The 14,966-nt window shown below is 41.6% G+C and overlaps 1 long non-coding RNA gene across 1 annotated transcript; it reads left to right on the top strand.

The window, feature by feature from the left end:
- Positions 1 to 316: 316 nt before the first annotated feature.
- Positions 317 to 12,309, top strand: LOC308578895. Its single transcript, XR_014004187.1, has 3 exons — positions 317 to 419; positions 1,856 to 1,921; positions 12,231 to 12,309. It is a non-coding gene; the product is annotated as an uncharacterized lncRNA (long non-coding RNA).
- Positions 12,310 to 14,966: the final 2,657 nt, after the last annotated feature.

Raw genomic sequence — 14,966 nt, forward strand, 5'->3', positions numbered from 1 at the left:
TTACAGTAGGTGTAACATAAAACCTGCGTTGTAGAGATAAAAGTGGTAAAAAGATACTGCAGAAGAAAACATTGGGATATAGCTCAAACCGTGGTGGAGGGAAGTCAGATTAACAATACAGTACGAATTAATGTTTTTGTTATGTGATTTATTTGTGTTTTTGTATTTTGCTTTTTCCCCCCTTTTTATTCTTTTTGGACTGTTTGTGGTTTTCTTTTTGTGTGTGTGTGTGTGTATTTTATGCAAGAAATAAAATAAAAAGAATTTGCAAAAAAAAAAAGGCCCTGGCTCTGGTTGAAGCTATTCTAACTTCTTTAGGGCCCGGGACCACTAGGGTGTATTAGTTGGCTCTGCCTCTCATTGACTCCAGTTCCATCTACCACTGGGATCCCTGCCTTCCCAGCACTAGTCACCACTGAGTAAGGGACTCATGGCTATTCTCTTTACCGCTACCAAACGTTTCTCTCACAAGCAGGCCTGGGCTTATATTTTCATCAACTTGACTCCCATTATTCTGCGCCTCTATTACGACCTAATAATCATGTTTGGAATCTTGCATGCGCTAATTGTACTGCTAAAGTCTGACACCTGGATTTTATTCCTTGCGTCAGAGAAGAGTAAAACTAATCAGACAGTTTCTGATAATTAAGGCAGGGACAAGACTTTATCTCGGCTTCCCATCCATCACTTTCCAGGTGCTCATTCTTTCAAATCTGCTCCGTCTCTTGGCGGTAATTTCTCAAAGCTTGTCTCGATTAGAACAAAATATGTGTGCATCTTAGTTTTAAATTAGCTAACAAGGTGTAATCTGAATGCTGATGGCACAGTGCCCAGTTGGCACTATGGGAACTGTGAAAAATGGAAAACAATCCAGGGGATATCCCTGGGGTAGCCAATGTGTTGCTCTCCAGATTATGTTGAACTAAAACTCCCATCACCCCCATCCATTTTTTTTTTAAAGTTATCAATATTTTAGTGTGAATTTCTCCTTGTATACACATTTTGGGCATGCATTTTTTTGTGTAATAGACATGTTTTTGCAACACAGTTTTCCCTAATATGACACATTTTAGTATGTTATTTTTATGCACACTTTATCCTAACATATGCAATCATTCTTATTAATAATACAACTTATTAGTTACTTTTTACCATTGCATCCCAAACCAGCTAACAATAATCCATAAATAACATACAGCATAAAACAAAGCGTAGAAAAAATCTAAAATGCATACTTTTTTTTAAAAAAGGCAGGATCACAGCATCCTACCCACTAATGAAGGCCATAGATAATTAAAAGCCAAGGACCTGGTGACGAAGATTTTTTTTTATTTGTTTTTGCTGACTCCTAAATATATCTAGTGTTGGCATCAGGTGAGCTTCCCTGGAGAGAGCATTCCACAAGTGGAGAGCCACCACAGAAAAGACCCATTCTTGTGTGCCTCCATCCAGACCTCCCATGGAGGATCCACACCATGAAGGCACTTAGATGATGATCACAGGGTCCAGGTCATTTCACATGGGAAATGGCAGTCCTGAGCCACACAAGGCTTTAAAGGTCAAAGCCTACACATATTACTTAGTTGGAGGAATTGAAAAATTCAGAGAAGTTGAATTTCAAAGGATGGCTATTATTTCACATATTGTTTTGGAAAAAGTGAATTAGTTCTCCTTTAAATGTGAACTGGATTGAATTTCTTCCCCATCCTTCATGGCCACCAAATTATGATCTGAATTTGGAAAGGTTTGCACAAGTGAAATATCTAAGTGAAATACATCTTTAACATTCTGATAATTAGATTTGCAATATCTCTCAAGGCAGAAGGCCTAGTGAAAGTGTGTGTTTATTTTCTAGTTTTTCTTCTGATTCAATTTCTTCTGGTAGAAAGAAATTGCAGTTGATGCTAATCTGTACCTACATGTAAGTATACTTTGCATTTCTTCGAGTAACAAATAGAATTGGGACTATTTCAAAACTGGCAGAGAGAATTCTATTTTTAACTTCAAGTCTTTTGCCATGGTAAATGCATATAAATGGACCTATTAATGAACACCAAGCTGGTGTGTGTGTGTGTGTGTGTGTGTGTGTGTGTGTGTGTGTGGCTTAAGGGTATCATGAGTTCACTGTACATTTATGTATATACCTTCATCCTTTAAGTCAAGAAAAGAAGGACCCAAAGATGTCAAAACATATATTATTTCTGCAATTAACACAAGTTTAATAAAATTATTATTATTATTATTATTATTATTATTATTATTATTATTATTATTATTATTATTATACCCCGCCCATCTGGCTGGGTTTCCCCAGCCACTCTGGGTGGCTTCCAACATATTAAAAATACAATAAAACATCAAACATTTAAAACTTTCTTAAATGGGATTGACTTCAGATGTCTTCTAAAAGTCAGATAGTTGTTTATTTCCTTGACATCTGATGGGAGGGTGCTCCACAGGGCAGGCGCCACTACCGAGAAGGCCCTCAGAATGCAAGCATAAGAATATTAATGTGAGAATGCAGTTATATTTCAGACTAGTGTACACAGTTTCCCCAGCAGCAACTCCAAATCTATCCAAAGTGGATAGAAGTCAATACATTGATAAGGATGCTTAGTGTACTTTTCAACACGTCAAAAATGGAACAAATACATTATTTTAGTATAACTAGAGCCTGTGAGCCACTAGAATTGTACGTGATAGACCATTTAAGATTCTGAGTGCCAGTCACAAAATGGGGGGTTGGGGTGGGTGGGGAGGCATAACACAAAATGGCTGTCACATCTGCTAGAGACAGGGACACAAAAGGTGCATGCCCTCCATCAGCCACCTGCTAATAGGAGGAAAAGGCACCTATATAGCTGCTGCTACACTTGCTCAGAAAGAGAAACTATTTGCAATTCTCCACTCAGAAGGGAGGATGGGTCCTGGCACATTTAAGGGGGCATGTTCAGTGTATGAAGGCCCAGCAGGGAGACGGTCTTGGCTGTTTGCAAGGAGATATTCACTAAAGACTTCTATGGGATTTTTTGGAGGTACTTGTGAGCATGCTGGCACTGACGGGTGTCACATTAGTTACCCTTGCAAAATTCTGAAGGTAATTTTATATTGATTTTTAATTTTAAAAAAATGTTTGAGAGCACATATGGAAAATGCATTAAATCCATGAACATGGCTTGGAGAAACTTGTAGCACCGTGATCTATCATGGGGCAATCTTTCTGGCACCTCATCAGTAGCTGCCCCTAGACTCTCAAACTCCCTCTCTGGAGAAGCTAGACTTGCTCCTTCCTTCTTGTCTTTCTGCTGGCAGGTGAAGATCTCCTTGTTCCAAGAGGTTTTTGGGTACTGAATGTTTTTAAGAAAAGGGCTGGTGTCATGCTGTTTTATTGTAATTGTTTATATGTTTTAAACAGTGTGTGCGAGAGAGAATTCTAATTCTACTAAAGTTTAATGATGTTTAGTTATTGTTTTTCCAATATTATTTTGATGTGTTTGGAGATTCATGTTTTTATCAGTAAGTCACCTTGAGTCCCATCAGGGAAAAAGGTGGGGTGTAAATAAATATATATTGGTGATAATATTATCTATATTCTGATCTGCATATAAGTCTGGCAGGTGTAGATCAGGCCAGCTAGCATCCAGAAACTGAATCCCTAGCACCTGTATACATCCTGGTTCACAAATTCTTTGGAAATATGGAGCAAGAGCTATATTTGGTGAATTGTGGTCTCATAACATAATTATGACATGATACATCACTCACACAGTCACCATGGCAACAATAACAACAAAAAGCTCACCCACATCCATACACCTCAGCTCTTTGATTACAAGATTCAAAGAGAGAATTGGCTTGGCAGAAACTTTGCAACTCACCTTTCACAACCTTTGAACCACTTTTGTAATTGGACAGATAAATAGTGAGACTGGAAATTGGAGCTGTTAGCTCATATGTCTTGTCTTCAAACAATTATCACTTGTTCTAAATTGCACAAAGGCAGAGCATGTGTTTTGTACAATTCTCTCACACCTGTTCTCAATTCCAAATGGTAAAACATGGATCCTTTGTAATTAATTGTTGAGGGTTTTAAGCGCTCCCCCTCACCTTTCTCTGCTATTAGTCTTCAGGGTCTAATAACCACAATCCAGCATATATCTTTCCAAATGACTTCAGCTGTAGATTATTACTACCTTCAAGGAGTGATTTGTCTCTTCCTCACTTTGCAGCTAATTTCCTTCCATGCTAAAGGCTCCTGTGTTCTGACCCATAACCTCTAAATTGCCAGATTCATTGATGTGCAATGTGTCCAATTCATTATCTATATGTCTAAACAGATGGAGATGGTATAGTTTTCCATGCATACTTACGGACTCTCCAAGTGTCCCTATTTTCCAGGGACATCCCTGATTGAAAGATGCCGTCACGTTTTCTGATTTGATCCCAGTATGTCCCACTTTTCCTTAGAATGTCCCTATTTTCATTGGAGAAATGTTGGGAGGGTTTGGAATTACCCAGCTCCCAAGCTTTCTGAAGGGAATCCTCTATAGGGAAGGTTTTTGTTTAATATTTAATGTTTTATTATGTTTTTATATATGTTGTAAGCTATCCAGGGTAGCTGGAGCAGCCCAGTAAGTTGTGCAGGGTATAAATAATAAAATTATTATTATGGAATGGGACATCCCTATTTTCATCAGAGAAATGCTGGAAGGTATGTACTTATATTCCCAAAAGCCTTTGGATATTCCACCTAGTACAGAAAATGATTCCAGCTTCCATTTTCTCCTCCCTCCTAGGATCATGTGGACAGGCTTGCTTGAATCTCATGTAAAGAGGACTTATAGCCCTTCAGATGTTGCTGAACTACAACTTCCATCACTCCTAGCTCTTGGCCATGTTTGGATTTGGATTTGGTTTGCTGGGGCTGGTGGGAGTATTAGTTCAGCAGTACCTGAAGATCTAAAGCTTCTACACACCTTATGTAGTGCTCTGTTGGCACATATTACATTGCTCCTTACCTCTAACTGTGCTAGTTTCTTTAGGTTGTCTGATCCTGTATTTTCTAGTGAATCTGATCCTGCATTTTCTAGTGCAGCTACAGTAGGAGTGAGGAACGTGTGGCTCCCCAGATGGGAAAGTTTCCAGCAGCCTCAGCTAACATGGCCAATGTTCGGGGTAGTTGTAGTTTGGCAACTTCTAAGGTCTACAAGTTCCCCACCCTTGGCATACAGACTTCTCCACCTGAAGGATCTTTTCAATTCATCTCAACAAACCTGCTCCTTAAATGACATCGGGAGGCAGGAATGGGGAACCTGTGGTTTTCCTTTTTTTAAAATAAGAAGATATTTATTAAAAGTTTAATAGTTACAGAAAAAAGAAAAAAAACAGTAAAAAGTTCACAATACATCAAAAATAAAGAGAAAAAACAAAAAGAAACAATACAACAAAACAACAAGAAAAGCAAAAACATTTAAAAAACACATCCAATATCTCTATATCTCTACCTTTCATTTACTTGTATCATCGACCTCCTCGCACCTCCCTTTTTTGTATTCTTGTTCCATTAGCTATTTCAGCAAATCCTTTCCATCTTCCTCAATTTTTGTTCTATAATTTATCTTAACACAATCTGACCTTAAATTTTACACTTTGGCCCATTAACAATCTATTTTTACTTAGTTCTTTATAACATTTCTGCTAAAACCATGTAACTTCATTCCAGCATCCTTCTAACATTCATTAATTTTACAATATTTCTGTAAATATCCTTTGATTTTTTTCCAATCTTCTTCCACCGACTCTTCTCCCTGGTCTCGGATTCTGCCAGTCATTTCCGCCAATTCCATGCAGTCCATCAGCTTCATCTGCCATTCTTCCCGGGTGGGTAAATCTTGTGTCAGTGCTTTGCGATGAGTATTCTTGCAGCTGTTGTAGCATACATTAAAAAAGTTCTATCCTTCTTTGGCACCAATTGGCCGACCATGCCCAGGAGAAAGGCCTCTGGTTTCTTCAGGAAGGTATATTTAAATACCTTTTTCATTTCATTATAAATCATCTCCCAGAAGTTCTTAATCCTTGGGCATGTCCACCAAAGGTGAAATAATGTACCTTCAGTCTCCTTACATTTCCAACATTCGTTATCAGACAAATGGTAGATTTTTGCAAGCTTGACTGGTGTTATGTACCACCTATAGATCATTTTCATTAGATTCTCTCTTAAGGCATTACATGCCGTAAACTTCATACCTATGGTCCATAACTGTTCCCAGTCAGCCATCATAATGTTATGTCCAACATCTTGTGCCCATTTGATCATAGCAGATTTCACCGTTTCATCCTGAGTATTCCATTTCAACAGCAAGTTATACATTCTTGACAAATTCTTAACTTTGGGGTCTAACAATTCTGTTTCCAATTTTGATTTTTCCACCTGGAAGCCTAATTTTTTGTCCAAATTATATGCCTCCATTATTTGATAATAATGGAGCCAGTCTCGCACTCTGTTTTTTAATTTTTCAAAGCTCTGCAGTTTTAGTCTATCTCCCTCTTGCTCCAGAATTTCCCAATACTTCGGCCATTTGGCCTCCATATTGAGTTTTTTCTGAGCCTTTGCTTCCATTGGTGACAGCCATCTCAGGGTTTTATTTTCTAACAGGTCTTTGTATCTTATCCAAACATTAAACAGTGCTTTCCTGACAATATGGTTTTTAAACGCTTTATGTGCTTTAACCTTGTCATACCACAGATATGCATGCCAACCAAATACATTGTTAAAACCTTCCAAATCCAACATGTCAGTATTTTCAAGAAGCATCCATTCTCTCAGCCAACAAAAAGCGGCTGATCATAATAAATTTTAAGGTCTGGCAGGGCAAATCCACCTCTTTCTTTAGCATCAGTTAATATCTTAAATTTTATACGAGGCTTCTTGCCCTGCCAGACAAATCTAGAGATATCTCTCTGCCACTTCTTGAAACAGTCCATTTTGTCCAAAATTTGCAATGTTTGAAACAGAAACAGCATTCTTGGCAGTACATTCATTTTTATCACAGCAATTCGACCTAACAATGATAACTTCAAATTTGACCATATTTCTAAGTCCTTTTTCACTTCAGTCCAACATTTTTCATAATTATCCTTAAATAAATTCACATTCTTAGCGGTCATATTAACCCCTAAATATTTCACTTTCTTAACCAGTGTTAATCCTGTCTCCTTCTCAAACTTATCTCTCTCGATCTCAGTTATATTTTTCTCTAAAACCTTAGTTTTCGTCTTGTTCAACTTAAAACCTGCTACCTGACCAAATTCTTGAATCAGTTCCAGAACTCTTTTAGTACTAGATTCTGGCTCCGGTTTTCCAGATGTCCCAGCCAGCATGACCAATGATCGAAGATGATGGGCACTGTGGTTCCTTCCATGAAGGCATCTTCTGGTTTCAAGGGCTTTGTGGGTGCATCACAATATATGTGATGCAAGCCTTTGTGGGTGCCTGTGAACTGGAGTGTGTGGTTCTTCTCGATCCACTCCTACAGAAATCACTTACCTAGAGTTAAGACTAAATATTTGGTGCTCCAATAAGCTCTTTCGTACACCCAGCTCTGTTCATAATTAGCCCTTTTTTCCAGAACAGAGAACCCTTGGGGAGATTCATGGCATTTCTCTAAGAAAGCTCAAATATGTTCCACCCTGGGGGAACTCATCCCTTTCTGACAGTCTCGTCTTCCAAAGCAAATTTTACCCTTCTAAAGGAAGAGGAAAGAACCTGAAACAGGGAGGATTGGCTGGTGACAGCAGAAACCTTGTAAGATTTGTTGGGATGCATAGAAATTGCATTTTCCAAGACTCCATGGCCCAATTAAATGAATTCAGACATTGCAAATTAAAATTCTGCCTTAATCTAAACACTGGTCCTTCTGGCTCAGTATTGCCAACAATGAACTTGTACAGGCTCTCCTGGGTTTCAGACAGGAATCTTATTCATATCTATCTGTAAATGCACATACTTGGAATAGAAGAAAGTATTTGTGAACAAAAGCCAAAGTGTAGAGGGTACTGATATTTTATTTATGGTTCTTGGTGGATTCCTGAAAGCTCTGGAGGACTTTCCAGTGGATAGGAACAGGTAATTTGAACAAGGCTCTTGCCTCATTGTGTAATGGTGAGTTGAGAAGGGCTGTTGAATTAATAAAATCATAGAATTGTAGAGTTGGAAGGGACTTCAAGGTTCATCTAGTCCAACTACCTGCAATACAGGAATCTCTGCTGATCACTCCTGAGTGTGGTCTCTGATGCTGCAAGGCCTGCAATGCTCCCTGAAATTCTAATGAACTGTGGCCAATGAAGTAAGGCTAGGTGGTCACTAGAGCTCAAGTGGTATAGGTTCCTGTTCCAAGGTGACTAAGCCTTGGCTAAAGCACATAATTGCACCTATCATGTGACAATAAATGCAGCAAAGAAGTCCTGTTTTTCTGCGTCTGCTGCATCCTCGAGTAATAGCACCCAGGAGAGGTTTTGCTGGTTGTTTGAAACTTGTTCTTAGCTGCTGGTCAAGGCAAGCCTCTGGGGGCAATGGAAGACTGCTGTGATCATCTGGCCCACCATATTGAGGATAAAATTTACTGACCCTGTGATGATTCAGAGGCTACAATTACTGTTGCAATTTCAGTGGAGGTGTCCAATGCTGCCTCAACCAGGGATGCAGGTACTTATTTTTGCCTCCACCCAATGGGGCTTAGGGAGAGAACCTGAAGACAGCCTCCTGCAAAAGAGTGAGGGCTAAACCTCCTTTCTCTGTGTGGCATCCCCTAAAGACCTAGGTACAGTGGTGCCCCGCAAGACGAATGCCTCGCAAGACGGAAAACTCGCTAGACGAAAGAGTTTTCCGTTTTGGAGGTGCTTCGCAAAACGAATTTCCTATGGGCTTGCTTCGCAAGACGACAATGTCTTGCGAGTTCCTGCTGGTTTTTTCCTCCCCCCCCCTTTTTTCTAAGCCGCTAAGCCGCTTATCAGCTGATCCGATCAGCAGATAAGCCGCTAAAAGCCGCTAATAGCGCTAATCCGTCAATGGGCTTGCTTCACAAGACGAAAAAACCGCTAGACGAAGAGAATCACAGAACGGATTCTTTTCGTCTTGCGAGGCACCACTGTATTCAGGCCTGTTCAATTTTCCTCTACAACCCAATTTTCCTCTACCATAATGTTTTATTATGCTTTTATATATGTTGGAGGTCCCCCAGAGTGGCTGGGGCAACCCAGTCAGATGGGTGGGGTATAAATAGTAAAATAATGATTATGGAATAGGCCATCCCTATTTTCATTGGAGAAATGTTGACGGGTGTGTGGGTCATGAAAGTTACCCATGAAACAATGCAGCCTTCAGTCTGGAAGATAAAGTTTCCATATAAAATTTCATGTATTTCACATTTCAATGATGTCCGTCCCCCCACCCCACCCCGCTTTAAGTGTTTTAAAATATTATTACCTGCCCTGAGCCTTCAGATTGATATCAGGTTAAGAATTGTAATTCCATAAGTAATGAAATTATGTGCTGTGGCTTAGTAGATATTCCAAACAGATATTAATTTCCTTTCAAGAAAAGGAAGGGATTTACTGTACTGGAAAACCCTCTGGTCCCACTTGCACCTCTGCTAAATCCTCAGGAGGGAAACGATTCGTTGCATTCGTGTCTATACTAATAGTGTGCAAAGGTCTCATAGTCCTGGCAATAATGCACTCAATTAAATTTAGATTACTTATTTCTCCAGCAAAGTGACTCAAGGAAGATGCCAAAATGGGAAGGGCGGCTTGTCTGTGCTTCTGTTGTAAGAAACTGAAAATGACACAATGTCAATTAGCTTTCAAGCTGCACGGCACATCAAATAATTAGATAAGGAATTAGACGAGGCCAAATTGAATCTCTTTCAATCACTGATAAAGGACTCTTGGGTTTCTTTTGAGGGGGGGCTTTAAAAATTGATTGCAACAAGACAGGCGCTCATGTGAAGAAGCAAAAACTTTTTTGAAGCAGTTGTTTCAAAGTTCTGTAATTCTCTTCACTGGGTTAAGAATATGACTCTAAAAGAGATCTGCTTCACACCAGATAATCCCAAGAGGTTTTCTTCCCATACTCGCCAGAGAGCAAATAGATACAGGACAGAAGGCAGAGACTACCCACTGGTTCTTTGCTTTGCTTTATAATATATTTTTATTTGAAAAGTAAAGAAGCAGGTCATGATATAAGAGTCAAAGGAAGATTGATGTGGCTTCCACCAGTATTCATGCATCAAAGGAATATGTTTCTCAGTGAATCAAACATGGGCCTGCCTCCTATGTGTTTCCAAGAAGTTGGCCAAAAGAGTCAAATATCTACCCAGTGTACTTCAACCAACTTTTATGCAAGCCACCATCTCCAGTCTAGTGCCATAAATATGTTTTCAACTAGACCTCCCATCATCACTGGTCATTTGCCAAGCTGTTCACTGGGGCTGATGGAAACTGGAGCCCAAAACACATGCAGGGCATCAGGTTGGGGAAGGCTGATGCAAACAAATGGGTCTATGTTCCAGTTCATATGTTTTGCAGATGGTGATGCTTAAAGTGACAGAGGCATGGCACCCTTCCTCTGTACTAGACCAGGGGTCGGCAAACTAAGGCCCGGGGGCTGGATGCGGCCCCCTCAGGCTCTTAAATCCGGCCGATGGACCTTGCTGCCCGCTCAGTCAGTCCCCGCATGCTGCAGACGTCTCACTGTGCGGGGAATGACTTCCGCGATGCTGGCATGGCTTCTGGGTGGGCAGCAATTCTGGCACGGCTTCGGATTTGCTGCAGGAACTGCCTGCAGCCAATCCGAAGCCTCGCCACCCGCAGCTGAGGTAAACCTGGTGCGGCCATGGATGGAGAGGCGAGTGGGTGGGCGGCGGGTCTGGGCCATGCCATGGGCATCATGACGAACGCATCGTGGGGCTTCAACTGAAGCTTGGCGTGTCTGCTGGCCCTAAGCCTGGCACCTGGCTTGGCGCTGCTGCTGGTGGCGCGCTCGGTGGTTGCACTGGAGCAGCTGGAGGGCGAGATGTGTGCTGCCTTCCTGGTGCTCCATGTGCGTGGCCTGCCCGCCGACCTGGCCTTGGACGACGGGCCGCAGCCCATGGTGCATGCCACCTGGGAGCTCCACGGGGACGTGCCAATGGAGCGGCTGCTCCTTGTCAACAACGCCGGTGAGCAGGTGGCACCAAGATGCGCTCCTGAGCGTGTGCAGAGTGCGTTCCTCCTCCAGGTCCGGAGGCAGCTGCGGGACCGGCTTGCAAGGTATTTATATTTTTCAAAATATAGTCCAGCCTCCCACAAGGTCTGAGGGACAGTGGACCAGCCCTCTGATGAAAAAGTTTGCTGACCCCGGTACTAGACACTTCAATAATGTATGACAGAACATAAGCACATAAGAAAAGCTTGCTGGGTCATGCCAATGGCCCATCTAGCCCAGCATCTGGTTCTCGCAGTGGACAATCAGATGCCAATGGGAACACCATAAGAATTTAAGCATAAGCGCACTCTCCCCTCCCATGCTTTCCAGCACCTTGCCTCCAACCATGAAGACAGAGCATAGCCATAATGGTTAGTATAGGCTGATAGCCTTATTTTCCATGAAATGGTCCAGTCCTCTAAACCTACACTAGAAGTGACTTTTATGTCACATGGAAACTCGCATATAATGCGGAAATCAACAGTTAGGGAAACTTCAAGAAAATGGAATAAACTTCCATGTGGATGCAGGATCTGCCAAGAACATTCAAAAAAGGCATAGTCCACCCAGCCATATCACTCCACTCTCATGACATTTGGGGGATAAAGAAGTTCTCAGCTTGACTTATGATTTAAGGACCTACATTTTGTCAAGTCGGTCACTGGTTCATTTTTCCCAGGCTCTCTTTGTGAGCCTTCCTTCTTCAAATACATAGCTTGGTTTACATGCCCCCAAATGGTGCATGCATAGATTTCTCCACTGATTCATATAGATGGGGCAGTTCTTGAGAGAATATCCATCACTCCCCTATGCACAGCAAGTTGCTGAATGCTGACAAACATAGTTTCCCGTGTAGGGATGACAGCTCTGTCTGCCCTTTGTTTGACTAGGTTGGCTGATAAGCAGTTCCTATAGGCTCCTCCAAATGAAAACAACAGCTTCCTAAATGAGAAGCTGAATGCTGACTGGGTTTTGCTTTCTCTCACAGTCATGTTTCAGCATCTATTAACTGTCAGAAGGTGAACTGAATCACGGCTCTTCAATTCCCTGGCACAAGTAGAACATGGTTTTCTAGTAGCTCATATGAAACAATAAGAAGGTAATTGCCAAACATTCATATTTTAATGTATTCTTCCTGGGCTGTATTCCTCAAGCATGTACCATTGGATTTCATAGCTAGTCCCAGGTTTTGTTTGCTTGTTTTGCCTGTAGCAAGCTTCCAAGATAACAACTGCAACATTGCAACATGAGTGACTGTTAGATCTATTGGAAAGGCATTAGAGAAATGAAATGGCAGCAATTCAGTTCCCTTTTAAAAGAATGGGCAAGGAGGATCTCAAACCCCAGCTAAGCTAGCCTCCGAGGCTAGACCGGTTTAATAAAAAATAAAAAAAGACACACCAACTCTATAAGAGACATGCTGAGACTTCTGAAATGCATTGTCAGCAATTAAGTGCATATGGAAAACAGAGCCATTCTTCATCCAAACACAGTGCTCAGAATTATGCGGGTGACCCTCCAAACGTTGCTGAACCCATCAACTCCAGCCAGCATGGCTAATACTCAGGGATACTGGAAGATGTAGTCTGCATGTTCCCATAGCCTTGCAGTATTGGGGGTCAAACTGAACTGGAAGTTTGTTTCCAGTTTTAGTTCTACTCAAATTAATGGACATGGCCAACTTAGGTTCATTTATTTCAATACTCTTAGTAGAACTTTTTTGGATGCAACCCCAAAAATCCTTCCCTTTGTCCCTAACAGGCTATACGCCAGTGGCCTACAGTAGCCTGGAGCCCAAGACAAGTAGGGCAATGAACCCAGACAGAAAAAAAGAATTAGAAGGCAGACAGCTCATCTGGCACCATGATGCCTCCCTTCACCAACCTCTGTTCCTGATTATGAGACTGTGGCTTCATTGCTTCCAGGATCAGAACCTTCCCTGATGTACCAGAAAGGATGGGGCTGCACAACCTACAATAAGAACCCTTAGTGGTTGCCTAGATGGGACAGTGCTTCACCCTTCTCCCTAGTGACTATGTATACAGCTACCCGGTAATGGCATTAATACTAGTGCTAACAGTTCCCTTGCCTCTCTTGCTAATCTGTGATTTCAGGCTGCCAGCTCTTTGGTGGAGAAAACAGAACAATATCAACTGATTTTTATTTTATTTTTTCAAGGATCATGGATTATCATAATTTAAAATGTGCCAGATGGAATTTTGGCATTGTTTTCTTAAAGCCTTGCAAATAGGCAAATAATAATTCATTTCATTTACTGAGGTCAAATATCTGGCAGCCACACTGATTCTGGTTCATTATTCATTTAATAAATGTCCCATCCTTTCTTAAAATAAGGATTCCTCTCTTCCCTTGTCTCTTGCAGTGGCCAGCAGCATGGCTTCCCTATAATCCCATCCCTTTCTGCCTCCACAATTGTGGTACTGTAAGTTCACAGCCACCCCAGTGGCCAGCTAACTTTTGGCTCCTCTAACACTTCCCCAAATCTTGCCAAATGTCCAACCAGCTGGTGTCCAAGTACAGAGTTGATAGCAATGTAAGGGGACTCCCATTGGATAGATGGCCCATCTGTCTGAAGGATACAGTGGTCCTGCCAAGGCTAATGGCAACTGCTCTTTCTTGGCACTTAAACTCTTGAAGGAGGATGTATAAAAGAAAAAGGAAACAATTGGAACTTAGGTTCATCCTAAACTTCTGACATAGTTCCTTTTATTTCCTACTGAACAAAAAAGATTCCACCAGTCTTTCAAGGTGGTTCTGTGAAACACTGGAATGGTTAGTTGTTTGCTTGATTATTTAATTTGTTTGTTTCATTTATATCCCAACTTTTTCTCCAAGGATCTCAAGGCAGTGTGCATGGTTCTCACCTCCTTATTTTATTCTCACATTAATTCTGTGAGATAGTTTAGGCTAAGAGATAGTGATTGGGCCACGGTCGCCCAGTGAGCTTCATGACTGAGTGAGCATTAGAACACAGGTCTCCTGGATCCTAGCCTGACACTCTCTAATCACTGCATCATGCTGGCTTTAATGAAGTGGGAAAGCAAAAAATTTACAGTAGAAACTACCAATATTTAATGCCATCACATATGCAATGAAAACTTAGGTTCCCTCTAGACCACGGGTGTCAAACACAAGGTCCGCGGGCCGAATCCGGCCCGCCAGACCTCGTCATGTGGCCCGTGTAGCCGCCGCCGGCCGCCAGCCTTCACCTTTTATTCTCGCTTTTTTTTTTTTGACACAAGAAAGCCGCCTCTTCAGCGCATGCGTGGCAGCCTACAAGCCAGAGAACGTCTGCCCTCTAGCGGCACCGGCTGTTCTACACAGGAAACCTCCACTTTACATGCATTCAGGAAACCTCAACTTGTTTTTATATTGAGTGCATGCAAACAAGTAGCAAGATGTCCACCTAGCATCTGTAGAAAATGATGTGATTTTCTGCCCCCCATGTTTATTTCAGATTGCTGTTTGAAGTGGGTGGGTGGCTTTCAGAACTGTTTGATTTATAGAGTCTGTGGCAACATTATTGACTCTTACAATGCAACTAATGGCTCAAAGCTCCTCTACAGAGCTGACTGTATTTTTAGGCAGAGATAGCTGATTGCCTCAATAGACACATGCAAAGAAGAGGGGCCAATGGTGGCAGCTCTACAGCCCTTTCTCTTATGCCCTTCCACTGGGGGGGGAGAGTTACCTATGCCAGGCA

This window comes from Podarcis bocagei, assembly GCF_964188305.1.
Source record: "Podarcis bocagei genome assembly, chromosome: Z".
NCBI lineage: Eukaryota > Metazoa > Chordata > Lepidosauria > Squamata > Lacertidae > Podarcis > Podarcis bocagei.